The sequence below is a fragment of the Pteropus alecto genome, unplaced genomic scaffold (genome assembly GCF_000325575.1).
Source record: "Pteropus alecto unplaced genomic scaffold, ASM32557v1 scaffold555, whole genome shotgun sequence".
Classification (NCBI taxonomy): domain Eukaryota; kingdom Metazoa; phylum Chordata; class Mammalia; order Chiroptera; family Pteropodidae; genus Pteropus; species Pteropus alecto.
This window is the reverse complement of record NW_006436809.1, coordinates 811746-828570: the sequence shown is the minus strand read 5'-3', so window position 1 is coordinate 828570 and position 16825 is coordinate 811746. Positions and strand designations below refer to the sequence as shown.

The window sequence follows — 16825 nt, the reverse complement described above, 5'->3', positions numbered from 1 at the left end:
CTATCTGTCTGTTTCTTTCTTTCTTTCTTTCTTTCTTTCTTTCTTTCTTTCTTTCTTTCTTTCTTTCTTTCTTTCTTTCTTTCTTTCTTTCTTTCTTTCTTTCTTTCTTTCCCTTCCTTCCTTCCTTCCTTCCTTTTTTTTTTGGCGAGGCAACCATAGGTTAACCTCACAGATTACAAGGACCTCGTCAGTTTACAATCCCTTATTTTTTTATTTTTTATGCCTACAACACCTGGTCATCCCAGGTGGTCTCCCATCCAAGTACTAACCAGGCCCAACCCTGCTTAGCTTCCAAGATCTGATGGATCGGGCTTGTTCAGGTAGCATGGCCGTAGACTGTCATTATTTCTTTAAATAGGTTTTCAATTCCTTGCTCTCCCTCTCTCTCCTCTTCTTCTTCTGGTACCCCTATGATGTGGATGTTGATATGCTTGATGTTGTCCGAGCAGCCCCTTAAACTACCCTCATTTTTATGGATCCTTTTTCTTGTTGCTGTTGTGATTGGGTGTTTTCCGCTATTTTATCTTTTAAATCCCTGATTCAATCCTCTGCTTTATCTAATCTACTGTTGATTTCCTTTAATGTCCCTTTAATGTATTCTTCATTTCAGTTATTGTGTTCTTAATTTCTGACTGATTCCTTTTTATGGTTTCTATCTCCATTTTTATGGGTTTTTTTTTAATCTCTTTGTTAAAGTTCTCACTAAGTTCATCCACTCTTCCCTTAAGTTCATCAAGCATCTTTATAATCAGTGTTTTGAACTTTGCATCTAGCAAATTGCTTGTCTCCATTTTGTTTAGTTATTTTTCTAGAGCTTTGTTCTGTTCTTATTTTTCTAGAGCTTGTTCTGTTCTTTTGTTTGGGACATGATTCTTTGTCTTCCCATTTTGGCTGTCTACTTGTGTTTGTTTCTATGTAGTAGGTAGGGATGCTATGTCTCCTGGTCTCAGTAGAGTGGCCTTATGTCGTAAGTGTCCTATGGGGCCCAGTGGTGTAGTCTCCCTGGTCACCCTAGCCAGATGTGTCCCTTATATGGGTTGTATGTGCCCTCCTGTTGTAGTTGAGCCTTGGTTGCTGTTTGCTTGTCAGTGGGAGGGATTGACCCTCAGGCTAATTGGTTGTGAGGACTGGCTGGTGAGGGGCTGACCTTATGGAGCAAGATTCACTTTAGCTGGACTCTGGTGCCCATCCAGGCTGCCCTTTGGGTGTGTTGTCCTAAGATGCAGCCCCGGGTAGTGCTCTGGCTCGGTCAGAAGCCAGTCACGGGGCTTGCTGGCTCCAGGGCCTCCTGGGAGGAGCTTTGTCACAGGCCAAGTTCAGTCACAACTTTACCTTGCATGGGGCCACCTGGCAAGAATCACCAAGCAAGCTGAATGAGATGGCCACCACCCACACCGGACTTGGAAGTGCTTTGAGAGGTCCAGACATGAACCGAGTACTGGTCTTGGGGCTGTTCAGCAAGAGGTATGGGGCACACCAAGGCCAGATGCTGCTTGTTTGGGTTTTGTTAACCATTGAGAGATTTTAGGAAAGTCTGCAGCATGAACCAAGACAGGCCATTTGTATGGAAAATCCACTGGAAGTGACTTAGGTGGGCCTGCAAGTTGGGCAAGGTGTCTCAAGGAATCACCAGGGTGGGGAGACCTGTGTTAACCAGGATGGCGGAGGCTCAGATAAGACTCCTGCCTGTGTTTGCACACAGGGAGGCGGGAGGGCTCGACAAAGAGACAATGGATTCTGCCAGCACTTCTGTCTGGGAGAAAGCTGTCCCTCCAGTCCTCTCCCTAAAGCCAGATAATTCAGTTTCTCCCTGTATGTCTCTGGCACCTTTCAAGCAGCTGCTCCAGTGCTGGAGCTGAGCTAGTGAGTCCATCAGTGAGTAAGGCCCCTTAAGAGAAACATCTATGATTCCTGCAGCCCTCCTTCTCATTCAGTACAATCTCTGCTAGTTTTCATAGCCAGAAGTTTTGGGGACTTCTCTTCCCAACACCGGAGCTCTGGGCTGGGGAGCCTGGTGTAGGGCCGGGACCACTTTCTCCTTTAGGGGGACCTCTACAGTCAATTTGGAATCTTATATCTCTCAGTTCTGGGAAATTTTCTTGAGCTACCTCTTTGATAATTTCCTCCCACCTTTCTGTATATATAGAAAATAGACTTTCATATATTTTCTATCCCATCTCTTTAATCTTTGTTTCTTTTTAAAAGAATTTATCAACTTTAAATTCTAACACTTCTATGGAAATTTTTGCTTTTGAAATAATAGTTTAAATTAGAAATGAGTATTTTTAGTTCTATAAATGTTCATTTTTATAACCTCTTGTTCTTTTTTTAAGGAGACAATATCTTCTCTTATTTTTATGAAAATATTTGTTGCATTGGGTTTTATTATTTGGTTCTTTGCATTGTCTTGATTTCTTCTAATTTTTTTTTTAAACTTGAGAGACATTTATTTACTTTCCTACATCATTGATATATAACTAAATCTCATATATCTTTTCAGGAAAATGTAGCACTATTTTTTTTTTTTGATGCACTAATAAGCTGTGCCAAAGCAATTTTTAGTTTTTCATTTTATTTTATTTTTAATCAATTAATTAATTAATGTATGATGCACTAATAAGCTGTGCCAAAGCAATTTTTATTTTTTCATCTTATTTTATTTTTAATCAATCAATTAATTAATTAATTAATGTATTTTTTATGGTGACATTGGTTAACAAAATCCAATAAGTTTTAGCTGTATATTTTAACAGTAAGGCTTATATATATTGAAACATAGCACTATTGAGTGACTATTAAATCCGATGGAGAACTTCAAATTTCGTCACAGCGTTGAATTCCTGGGTTTCGTCCCACAAGCCCTCTTTGAAATGACCTGATTTCTTCTAAGTTTCTTAAATCTTTCATGTAACTGGCTTTCGTCAAATGGTAACTGCTGGTTATCATTGCATTGCCTCTCAACTGAAAATCCACCCTCTTACCTAAGTGTGATAACGGAGCTGTAAGCATTTCTCCTTTGCAGCCAGCACTAACTTAGGTTTTGTCAGTAGAGGGCGCTGGAGGGACATGGCAGAAGAAAGAGACTTTTTCTGGTTTGAATGAACCAAGGTTTTTGATTCTTGTGGCTCCTGCTGCACAGACCATCTATGTAAGGGGGTGGGGATTCATCCACTGGGCTCTGCCCTGGCCGCGTGCTGAGTGTATGCAGTTGCTCGGAGAGCTGGTCCTGACTGGACTGCATGCTCCAGGCCTTGTATGTAGTGAGTGGGCTCTGGATGCCAGACTCCCTCAGTGCCTCCAGTTCACTCCAGAAAAGTGTTTCCTGTGAGCCCAGGACTGTGGAGAGGCTTTGTCCAGGGGCATACCAGTGAAGTAACCTGCCATGCAGTGGGCGTGACCACACCCTCTCCAATGAGGTCTGGTCGGGTGGGGATGCTCCGCCTTGGTAAGCTCCCAAGGGCTTTAGGTTCTCTTCACATCTTCACAGTTACTCCTCCTAACAGTCAATCACTCTTTACAGTAAACTCTCCCTGCTCAAATTACAGCTTGGCTTCTGTCTCCTGGTTAGAACTTGACTGATACAGCATCCTTGATTATAAGCTGTTTGGAACTCCACATGTGTGGGTGAGCTTTTTCATTCGAGCTCCACTGTCGTGCAATTGGGCTGGACTGTTTCTTCAGATGACCCTTGTATTCAGAGTCCAGTCAGGTGAAAGAAAAACTCCATATATTTCAACAGATCATTTTATATAAAGAATGATTATCCACAGGCAAAAAGGAACACTGAGGTACCACAGAGGCAAAAAGTACAAGAACCAGCTACCTGTCTAAAGGCTGGGGCAATAAGGGATGAAGTCGAGATGATTAAAGAGCAGAATCTTGGAGACTGGGCCCCACGGAGCTGGAACTCAGACCTGTGAGGGGCCTGGTGGTGTGTTGGTATCTCTGAGATGGTGTAGCAAGGCTGGTGCTAGCAGCATGGAAGAACTGAACTTTACGACCAATGGCTGCTACTGGAATCAAGACGCAACTGTTATTGCTGTGGTGATGCTGGTAGGATTGGGAAGCACACGTGAAGGAATAAGTCCTTTCTTTCTCCTCCAGCCCTGAAGTCTCCTTCTAGGCTTAATAGGAAGCCAGCTGAAAGGGAGAGAATAGAATGATGGGTTTGAAGCCAAGTAACAACCAGCACAACCTCCCTGCTGCTGGTGTTTGTATGCTTTTTCTTGGTCTGGTCATCTCTCCAGAGGAGATTACAGTATTATCTTCTGAGGGCAAGTCTGGCTGCCAGAGTTCTCAGAACTAACTGGGGAAAGAAGACCAAGAGACCTAGACATTTTGTATGTAGACTTTTACTTAATCCTAATTTCATTATAGTTTCCCAGACCTCCCTGGCATGGTTCAACTCTCCAGCAAGTAAACCACCTATTAGGGTGGAATATAGGGATCACTCTGCTATATGAGTGAGTTAGGGGATCTGGGGCTCTAATGGCTTCCTGTACAGACTTTCGACTTCTTTTCTCAGACCTTCTTGCACCCCTACAATCAGAGGTACTCAGTGTCTTCATTCCTTAGGATTTCTGGGGTTCTGCTTTGTGAAATCAGCCTGCTTCCGGGATTCTCCCACGGTTATCTTACCTTTAATTTTCTCTTACCTGCTAAGATGTTTGTCCATTTACTCTCCAGATCCTGATTTATTCATTTATCTATTTATTTAGATTATATCATTTCCTGTTTTTTTTTTTTTTTTTGTCTTCCTTGTAGGTTCTCGTCAAATCCCCCATACACAAACAACTAAAAATGTGTTTATTTCAATTGATGGCAGTTCTTGTCCTTTAAAAAAACTTTTACCATATTTGGTGGGGCTTCTGATGGGAACAGAAACAAATATGTGTGTTCAATCGGCCGTATTAAGCCAGGAGACCCAGTTGATTTTGCAGTGTAGTCATGGTGGACTCTGGCTACCTAGCATGGATCAACTGGTGCCATGTAGAAGTAAATGCCATGTCTTTCTTTTTATTTCCCCTTTATCTTCTCTGGCTGGCACTCCACCTGGTGGCACTTGGGTCCTTGCTTCAGTGTGTGACTCAATGCATTTCCAACAACATCCTTTCCTACGTAGACAATACAGCCAGGAACTTTGCAAGATACATCATCCTCTGGAAAGATCTGGGGATGAGAGATTACAGATTTTATTTTATCTTTGTTGGTCTCTAATAATGGGAAGCAAAGCAGAGCCTAAATAAATAGGGCAATTTGCATTCCTTGCTATTGATGCTCATAAAATACTTGTGTTTTTATATTGCTGCAAAAAGTGAGGACTGCAGAAAGTATGTGGGTGGATCTGACAGCAATCTTTAGAACTATAAAAGAGACTCTTTTGTTGAGTAACTTCCCTTTTTATTAAAAAATAAAATGGAGTCTGGAATCTTAAGGAATACTATATACAAAGTATAAAAAAATAAAAATAACCTCTAACCCTGATCCATAGAGATAGACATTGCTAACATTTTGGTATTTTCCCTTCTATTTTTTTGAATGCACATATGATCTTTCTACTTAACTTTATGTTATAAACAGTACTTACCTTAGAAATTATTCATAAAATAATTTTAAATTGCTGCTTAATACATGCTATACTACTTCTGTTGGACTCGTGAACTGTTTCACTATTAGAAGTAATAAACATCCCTGTGCATCAAGGAAGTTGTCTCTTGGTACATATTATCGTAACCCCACTAATATTATATGAGAGTGCTTGCTTCACCACACCTTCACAAGGACTGAATCATTTCCTTTATTCAGAAAATATCTAATTTCATTTTAAACCACTATCTCAACAATTCAAAAATTAAATAGACAAGATGCATGGAACTGTGGTAGAGCATAAGTGGGCTGCTCATATGGTTCCTGATTAACTTTAACCAGGAAGGATTTTAAGAGATGAATGGTCCCGATAACTAAATAAGATAAATAGCCACCATATTAATTATTACAGGAATTAAAATAATTGTCTTTGGCAGATATTTTCAACAATTAATTTGGTATGTGCAAGTAAGTATAGAGAAAATTAATTATATACATTTTGCAAGGTTCTTTGTGAAATCTGTTTTTCCCAGAGGATTTACTGAGTAACTTCTGAGTTTTTTCTGTGTCTATAATAGGTGACTGGTAGTACCTGCTTTGATTTAGTTTTTCAAAATGACAATATTCGCTCCACTGTAAGCAACATGAGGTTAGGGGCCAGGTCTGTCTTGCTGTAATAATGCTTCATGATGTGGCTGGTTCATTGCTGGCTCATGTGTCAAAGCAATCCCAAAACAGTTTTCTGAATGATGATCTGGCTCTGGCATCTCTATATTGGCAACTCAGAGCATCTTTGTGCAGAGGCTGTGTCAACTTTCATCCAGGAGGGATTGAAGGCTGAGGGCCTCAGTTTCCTTGGGCAGTATAGGCCTGTGGCCTGCCCAACTGAGTTCTTAAGAAAAGGTAACTCATCTCAGTCAGCAACAGAAAATATACAACCAAAATGCCCCCAACTAGGATTTTTACTACATGGCTCCTTTCAATAGTCTAAGGAGATAAAAGATATTTTATTTATTTGTTTGTTTGTTTGTTTGTTTTGATAAAAGATATTTTAGAGATGATTCTATGAGGGACATGCAGTGCTCTTGCCTCTGAGTTCTCTAAATTGTCCCTATATCACAGACATCTCTGTATTTGTACTACTTTTTTTTAACCGTTCCTGGAATCTTCCACTGAGTTGTGGTTTATGCTTTGCCCTTTTCTTTGTTTAGATTTGCTGTGACGAACAAGCACAAGAAATCAGTTATTGAATTTGCTACAGAAAATTTGCTGAGGACTTTTAGCTTTACATTACCCAGTGCCCCATATTAAAAACATTATATGAGAAATTTATTTTAGAATTTACTGCCAGGAAAAGTTCTATTTGCTTTCTTTTGCTCATATGGACTATAGACTGCTCATGTTTCTCTTTTTACTGGTTGCTAAAAAGCTTAAAACACAACTTTTTCAAGTGCCTCAATATTATTATTCCTAAGCTTTGGAGTATTTCTATTCTCTTTTGCCTTGGTTTCTATGTTTTTAAATTTCTGTGTATAGTTATTATTTCATTAAATGTAGTTTTGTTATAAGCCATTCCAAATAATTTGTAGAAAGAGATGGAGGTCTAAATAAATGTACATTAAAAGTTGTCCTGTTTAACAAACTCTCAGGGGAGGTCAGACATGTACACATATGCTGGCCACAGCCTTCACAGTGCCTGTTCCACACGCACCCATGTGAAGAGCACAGGGCCAGGTGGCCAGCCGTATTTTGGCCCACACACCCCTGCGTCCCCTCGTCACCGCTGATTGGTCCAGAGATGGACATCTGATTTGCAGTCAACCAATTAATAAGTTGGCTGGTGACCAGTGATGTGGCACCACACTGAAATTTGAGTGGAACCCACCAGATTCTTTCTATCAGGAGTTCATACTAAGTAATAGAAATATAAAAAAGTGGCTGGTAGTAGAAAGAGAATTTTGAAAGCAGTGTAATATGGTGGATAAGTGTTTGGGATTTGAGATCAAGTAAGCCTAGGTTTAAATTATGGTTTTATAATTTGCTAAATGTGTAACTCTGGACAAATTATTTGACCATCCTGTACCTCATTTTCTCAAAGAGGAATCACAGTACTTTCTTGAGAGAATTGTAAGGATTCCATGTACTTTTTTGCTATCACTGGCACTAGATGATAGTGATGATGATGGTAATGATGGTGCTGGTGATGACGGTAATTAATATGAAATGGTGATGAGGCAGTGGATGACGACGTGGACGACAATGATGATGATGACGATGATGATGATGATGATGATGACGAAGATGATTAGTTCTGAGGCTGGAAGGGAAGCAAAGTTCAGAAGTTAGGAAGTAGAAAGAGAATTGTTTGATAAGTCAATAGTAGCAGAAAAAAGTAGTGGACACAGAAGAGAATAGCCAGGTCACTATGATGGCTGACATATGAAAACCAAGTTTCAAGAGTCAGACAATACTTTGGGCATCTTTATTTTCTCCCCTGAATATTGTTCCAAAAATTAGTTTCTTACATGTTTGGCAGAGTTTAAGTTCTTTATTGCAACATAGTATTACAGTTAATGTCATTGCATCCTTTGCTTTAAATATTTATGTATTAAGTAGTTCACATTATTCTAAAGTAAAATTTTAATTGTGTCTTAACGGCAGCATTTTCACCTTAGAAATTATTTTTAAACTTATATTGAAAATCGAAGCAAGATAGATTTAGTTTATTGAAATTTCATCCATCTATAGGAATTTACCAAAAATAAGTAAAGCAGATATACTAACATTACATTTAACAACAGGTAAAAAGGGATGATAAAAAATGAGCAATAAATTAAAATTTAAAGTAATTGCAGAAAATATTAGAGGAAATAAAACAAAGCACTGCTAATATTTTTTTTGCCTATTTACTTTTTATTGTTACAGTGTACAGTTCGATGAGTTTTTTTCATACAATAATAAATTAGTTTCAGTTGTACAGCATAGTGATTAGAGATCTATATAACTCACAAAGTAATCACCCCACTAAAATCAAATACCCCTCTTCCCACTTAAATATTTTTACATTGATGACTATTTTCCTTATGCTACACTTTATGTCTCCATGACTATTTTGTATCTTTCCATTTGTACTTCTTCATCCTTTTGCCTTTTTTCGTCGTCCCCCAACCCATCCCATCTAGTAGCCCTCAAAATGTTCTCTCTATCTATGAATTTGTTCCTTTTTTTGGTTGTTGATGTTTACTTTGTTCTTTAGATTACACATGTATGTGAAATCGTGTGATATTTGTCTTTCTCTATCTGACTTACTTCATTCAGCGCAATACCCTCTAGGTCCATCAAGGCAATATCTTTTTCCATCCCCTTCCTTTTAGTCTGTGTGTGTCTTTTAATTTGAAATGAGTCTCTTGTAAACTGCACATGTAGAGGTTTTGTTTTCTTATCCATTCTTATCCACTCTATCTTTTGGTTGGAGCACTTAATTATTTTCCATTTGTGTACATTTATTCCATTTGGTAGTAGAAAGAGAATTTTGAAAGCAGTGTAATATGGTGGATAAGTGTTAGGGATTTGAGATTTGTTGATAGGAATGTAGTTATTACCATTCTTTGTTCATGTTTTTGATACATGGTTTTAAAGACAACAATTCCTGTAATACTGTATGGTATTGATAAATTCCTATAGCTTATTTTAGTTTGGGAAGCTCATTATCTGTCATTTGACTCTAAATGGTAGCTTTGCTGTATAAAGTATTCGTGGTTGTAGATACTGGGTTTTCAGCACTTTGAATATTTTGTGCCAAGCCTTTCTGTACTGCAAAATTTCTTATGAGAAATCAGCTGCCAGTCTTATGGGTGCTCCCTTGTAGGTGACTAATTTCTTTTCCCTTGTTGCTTTTAAGATTCTCTCTTTGTATTTAATCTTTGGCATTTTAATTACGATGTGTCTTGGTGTAGGCCTCTCTGGGTTCATATTTTGGGGGACTCTCTGAGCTTTCTGGGGTTGTATGTCTATTTCCTTGAACAGGTGAGGGAAGTTTTCCATCATTATTTTTTCAAGTAGCTCTTCAATATCTTGTTTTCCTTCAGGTACCCCTATGACATGGATATTTTTACATTTAATAGTGTCCCATGGGCTCTTTAAATCATTATTATAGTCTTGGCTTCTTTTTTCTTACCATTCTGACTGAGCGTCCTTGCTTCCCCATCCTCTATATTGGTGGGTCGATCTTTATTCACTCTGTTTATTCCCTCTAATATACTCTTCATCTCAGCTAATGTATTCTTCATTTCTGACTGGTTCCCTTTTATAATTTCCATTTTAATTTTTATGTTTTGAGTCTCTTTCTTAAAGTTCTCACTGAGTTCCTCTACATTTCTCCTAAGTTTATTGGGCATGTTTATAACCAGTGTTTTGAACTCTGCATCTGTTAGATTACTTGACTCCATTATTTCTGAATCTCTGTTCTGTTCTCTCATATGGTTTCTGCTTCTTTGTCTTCCCGTTTTGTCTGCCTTTCTGTGTCTATTTCTATGTACTAAGCAAAGCTCTTAAGTCTCCTGATCTTTGTGTAGTAGATGTCTAGTAGCACAGTCCTGAGAGAGGTTCAGCTACAGACCAACTTTAGCCCAAGCCTGTACCCCTCTGGGGCCACCTGTTAAGATTCAGCAAGCAAAGAGGAATGGAGATAAGGCACACACAGAAGAAAATGGACAACTGTATTTACATAAAAAAACTATTCTCTACGTATATGTAATGGTAACAACACACCAAAGATTCAGAACTGAAGTATATAACATAAAACAAGAAGAACCAGAGAGAAAACCCCACAACACCCAACCAAAATTAAAAAAAAAAAAAAAAAGACATACAAGGACAAGGAAGCAATGGAAACACCAGACTACCAAAAAGCAAAACATAAAATGGTTATAGGAAAACCTCATATTTCAATAATCATCCTAAATGTAAATGGACTGAACTCAACCATAAAAAGGCACAGAGTTTCAGATTGGATCAAAAAACAAAACCCAACCATATGCTGCCTCCAAAAGACACATCTCAGTTCCAAAGACAAATATAGACTCAAAGTGAAAGAGTGGAAAATGATATTTCAAACATGTGGCATCCAGAGAAAAGTGGGAGTAGAGGTACTAATATTGGATGAAATAGACTTCAAAATAAAAAAGGTAAAGAAAGATACTGACGGACACTTCATAATGGTATAGGGAATCATACATCAAGAAGACAGAACACTTATTAATATCTATGTTCCCAATCAGGGAGTCCTGAAATATATAAAGCAATTACTAACAGAACTAAAGGGAGAAACAGACCAACACATTATCATAGTAGGGGACTTAACTACCCCACTGTTGGATATGGACAGATCATCCAAACAGAAAATCAATAAGGAAATAACATTCTTAAATGACACATTAAACCAACTGGACATAATTGACGTTTATAGAACCTTTCATCCCAAAACAGCTGCTTATACATTCTTTTCTAGTACACACAGAACACTCCCAAGGATCGACCACATACTAGGACACAGAGATAGCCTCAACAAATATAAGAAGGTTGAAATCATACCAACCATATTCTCTGATCATAATGCTTTGAAGCTGGAGATCAACTGTAAAAAGAAAGTGGGAAGAACCACAAATATATGAGGATTAAACAACATGCTACTGAAGAATGACTGAGTCAGAGAAGAAATAAAAAGAAAGGTCACAAGATGCATGGAAACGAATGATAATCATAGTACAACATTTCAAAACTTTTGGGACACGACAAAAGTGGTAATAAGAAGAGAAAGTTCATATCATTACAGGCCTATCTCAAAAAACAAGAACAAGCCCAAATAACATAACACTTCATCTTAAAAATAATAGAAAACAAAGAACAAATGAAGCCTAAAGTCAGCAAAAGGACAGAAGTAATCAAAATTAGAACAGAATTAAATGAAATTGAAACAAAAAAAATAGAAAAATAAATGGAACAAAGAGTTGGTTCTTTGAGAAGATTAATAAAATTGACAAACCCCTGGCTAGGCTCACTCAAGAAAAAAGAGAAAGGACACAAATAAACAAAATCAGGGATGAAAGAGGGGAAATTACAGTAGACACTGCAGAAATACAGAGGATCATACAAGAATATTCTGAAAAAGTATATAACACCAAATTTAATAACCTAGAAGAAATAACAAGTACTTAGAGAAATACAACCTTCCTAGACTAAATCAAGAAGAACTGAAAAACCTAAATGGACTGATTAGCAGTATAGAAACTGAAAAATTATCAAAAACCTATTAAAAAGTAAAAGTCCAGGACCAGATGGCTTCTCCAGTAAATTCTACCAAACATGCAAAGAAGATTAATGACCTATTATCCTCAAACTCTTCCAAAAAATTGAAGAGGAGGCAATACTTTCCAACTCATTTTATGAGGCCAATATTACTCCGATACCAAAACCTGGTAAAGATAACACAAAAAAAGAAAACTACAGACTGATATCTCTCATGAACACAGAAGCAAAAATCCTAAATAAGGTACTAGTGAACCGAATATAGCAACATGTTAAAAAGATTATACACCCACATTAAGGGGGCTTCATCCTAAAGGCACAAGGATAGTTCAACATATGCAAATTGATTAATGTGATACACCACATAAACAAATTTAAAAATAAGTATCATATGATCATATCAAGAGATGCAGAAAAAGCCTTTGACAAGATACAGCATTCATTTATAATCAAAACACTTAACAAAATTTATATAGAAGGAAAGTAACTTAACATAATAAAGGCCATGTATGACAAACCCTTAGTCAACATTAGACTAAATGATGAAAAACTAAAAACCTTCTCTCTAAGATCAGGAACAAGACAAGGCTGTCCACTATCGTCATCGTTATTCAATATAATATTGGAGGTCTTAGCAAGTGCAATCAGACAAGAGAAAGATATAAAAGGCAACCAAATAAGAAACAAAAAAGTCAAACTGTCACTATTCACGGATGACATGATTCCCTATATAGAAAATCCTAAAGACTCCACAAGAACCTACCAGAAACAATAAGCAAATAGAATAAAGTTTCTGGATACAAAATCAACATTCAAAAATCCATAGCATTTCTATATTCTAATATGAAGTGTCAGAAAAAGTAGTAAAAAAAATAATTCCTTTTTCAATTGCAACAAAAAGAACAAAGTACCTAGGAATAAATCTAATGAAACATGTGAAGGACCTATATAATGAAAACTATAAGACCCTATTAAAAGAAATTGAAGAAGATACAAAGAAATGGAAAGATATTTCATGATCTGGGATTGGAGGAATCAACATAGTTAAAATGACCATATTACCTAAAGCATTATACAGATTTAATGCAATCCCCATCAAAATCCCAAAGGCATTTTTTAAAGAAATAGAACAAAAAATCATCAGATTTGTATGGAAGCACAAAAGACCTCTAATTGACAAAGCTATCCTGAGAAAAAAGATCAAAGCCGGAGACCTCACTCTGCCAGACTTCAAATTATACCACAAGTGACAGTAATCAAAATGTCATGGCATTGGCAGAAAAACAGACACACAGACCAGTGAAACAGAATCGAGTCCAGAAATAAACCCATGTTTATATGGGCAAATAATTTTTGACAAAAGAGTTAAAAACATACAGTGGAGAAAGGAAAGCTTCTTCAATAAATGGTGCAAAAGAATGAAACTAAACTGTTGTCTATCACTACACACCAAAATTAACTCAAAATGGATTAAGGACCTGAATATAAGACCTGAAACAATAAAATGCATAGAAGAAAACATAGGAACTAAACTCATGGACCTTGGACTCAAAGAGGATTTTTTGAATTTGATCTCAAAGGCAAGGGAAGTAAAAGCTAAAATCAATGAGTGGGACTACATCAAACTAAAAAACTTCTGCTCAGCAAAAGAAACCGTCAACAAGGTAAAGAGACAACCATCTGAATGGGAAAATATATTTGCAAACAATGCCTGTGATAGCGGCCTAATACCTAAAATATACAAAGAACTCATACAACACAATAACAACAAAAAAACAAACGATACAATCAAAAATGGATAGAGGACCTGAACAGACACTTCTCCCTACAGGACATACAAGTGGCCAATAAACATATGAAAAGATGCTCATCATCACTAGCTATTAGGGAAATGCCAATCAAAACCACAATGAGATACCATCTCACACCTTTTAGAATAGCAGTTATTGACAGGACAAATAATAAGGAATGCTGGAGAGTTTGCAGAGAAAAAGGAACCCTCATGCACTGCTTGTGAGACTGAAAATTGGTACAGCCACTATGGAAAATAGTATGGAGGGTCCTCAAAAAACTAAGAATTGATCTACTATGTGATCCAGCAATCCCTCTACTGTATATTTATCCCAAAGACTTGAAAACTCATATCCGAAAAGATATCTGCACACTGATTTTTATAGCAACATTTTTTAAGGTAGCCAAGACATGGAAGTAACCGAAGTGTCCTACGATAGATGATTGGCTAAAGAAGCTGTGGTACATATATACAATAGAATATTACTCAGCCATAAGAAGAGATGAAACACTGCCATTTGCAACAACATGGATGGACCTTGAGATAATCATGCCAAGTGAAATAAGCCAGAAAGAAAAAGTTGAAAACCACATGATATCACTTATATATGGGATATAAACCTAAAAGCAACAAACAAACTGGACAAACAAACAGAGACTCATGGACATGAACAATAGGCTAGTGGTTACCAGAGGGTAAGGGGGGGAAGGGGGAGGAGGGACGTAGATGGGGTAAAGTGGGTCAAAATGCGGTGACAGAAAGAAATCTAACTGTTTGAGGGGAACAACAACAACAAAAAAGATTCAGCAAGCAATCCCCAGATGCTGGGCTTATAGTTGCCTCAAGAAACCACACTAGAAACTGTGGTTAGTGCCACCAGTGTGAGTCTTGGAGTTGGCTCAGCAAGGAGCACCTGACTCATGGAAGACACACCTGGATGTGGCTTGGGTGGTACTGTGAGTTGGGGAAGGTGGAGTTTCAGAGAATCCTCTGGGCGGGGCAACCTCTGTTATCCAGTTTGATGAAGTCTCAGCTGTGGTGGCACTGAGTCTGCACACTCAGAGGAGGGTGGGCTCAATAGAGGAACAATGAATACTGCCAGCACTTCTGCCCAGGAGGAAGCCTCACCTCCAGCTCTCTCTGACTATTCAGTGTCCCCTTGTAAGTCCCTAGTGACCACCACGCAGTCGTCCCAGCGCTGGTGCTCAGAGCGAGCTGGTCTGTCAGTGGGAAAGTCTGCTTGTGGACAGGCCTCTTTTAAGAGGCGTCTGCAGCTGCCGCAGCCTCTGTCCTACTCAGCCACTGGGAACCAGGCAACCGCGCTTCTTTCCCCGCTCCTACTTCCAACCATTGCAGGGTGATTTCTTATTTCTTTTCCTAGTTGTAAGGCTTCTGTTCATCTAGACCCCAGGCTACTCTGTTTACTGTTTGCTCCGTGTTTCTGTCTCAATTTTGAGATGGTCTCAAGGGGATGAACGAAGCTTCTATCATCTACGCCATTTTGCCTGGTTCCCAGCACTGCTAATAACTTTTAGGCAATTTCAACAGAGGCAGGAAAATCTTACCGAGTTCATTTTTGCAGAAAAACTGCAACACAATCTTCCTCCACTCACCTGTAGCTACTCCTCTCAGGAGGGTGCTGCTCAGGAATCAGCTTATTTATCCTGGGGCTGAACGTGATACTGTTAGACAAGTTGTTGCTTGTTCCTTCTCTCTTTCCTAAAATCCTGCTTTCTAAAACTCTAAAGATTGTCTCCTACAGGAGGTAACACTGGAAGTTCTTAATTAAGAAAAGAGTTTCCCATGCTTGAGGGAGAGTCAAAAAGGAATAGGACCTGGTTGCTGACCTCTAACAGTCTGACATTTAGCAGAGGGAGACCCATTCTGGACACAGGTAACAAAGATAGAAGCCAGAGACAAGAAGAGCCATGGGCGCTGTGCAAAGGGACATTGGGAGCTTCGGGAAAAACACCCAGTGCCTGAGACTCGGCCTCTCCAAGGAAGCTGTGTTTTCAAATGTGTTTACAGGCCTTTTTCCATCATAAAAGTAAGTTGTTTTTATTATACGTATTTTGGAAGACACGTGTAGAAAGTAAGTTAGAGAATATTAAACCCTTGCTCAGTGTGATAATTTTATGTATCAAATTGACTAGGCCATGGTACCCAGATATTTGGTCAAACATTATTCTAGATGTTTTTGTGAAGGTCTATCTTAGATGAGATTAGCACTTAAATCAGTAGATTTTGAGTAAAGCGGATTATCCGCCATAATGTGGATGGGCTTCATCCAGTCATTTGAAGGCCCTCATAGACAAAGACCTACTTCTCTGGAAAGAGAGAATTCCACCTCCAGACTCCTTCCAGACTTGAACTGCAACATCAGCTTTTTCCTTTGTCTCCAGCTTGCCAGCCTGCCCTGTAAATCTTGGACTTCCCAGCCTCTAAATAATTGCATGAGCCAGTTCCTTAAAATCAATTTGTCTCTATGTATATATATAGGTATTCATTCATATATCTAGATATATGTATATATAGACACATATATAGATAGATAAATCTCCGATTGGTTCTTTTTGTCTAGAGAACATGAATACAATCATGGTTCTATTTTTTTTTTAAATCGATTTTATAGTTTTTTCTTTATGGCTAGGTTTTTGCATTTTTGGGGGGAGGTATAATGTTACTGTCACCGATTGCATGTTAAAGTCCTTTCTTTTTAAAAGCTTATTGTTATGACGTTATTGTTTTCCTTGTTAACACAAAGTTTTAATAAATATCACTTAAGTGTCTCCACAATGGTGTATGAAGTACATAGGCCATAATTTATAGCTTTTCCTGTTGAGTGTTTATACTGCTTCCAATATTTTATTAAGATAATAAATTGTAATGAACCTTTTTTATTTATAAAACTTTTTCCGCTATTGAGAATTGGATAGATTCCCAGAAGTGAGATCACTGCATCTGAAGGAAAATAGCACCAGCTAGACCTAGGCTGCTATCAAGACCGGCTGGGAAGGAGGCCATGCCTAGGGAGGGCTAAGAGTGGGCACAGACTCCTCCTTCAGCTCCTGCTGCTGCCCCCAGGCTCACATTTAATAAGACTTTCCTAAAGAGTTAGGGATCAAGAAAGAGAAGTACAGA

General features: G+C 38.2%; 2 pseudogenes; one reads left to right on the top strand and one right to left on the bottom strand.

The window, feature by feature from the left end:
• Nucleotides 1–220: 220 nt before the first annotated feature.
• LOC112481227 lies at nt 221–337 on the bottom strand (annotated as a pseudogene).
• A 3641-nt stretch (nt 338–3978) lies between these two features.
• Nucleotides 3979–16825, top strand: part of LOC102888419 — a 29885-nt pseudogene continuing 17038 nt past the window's right edge.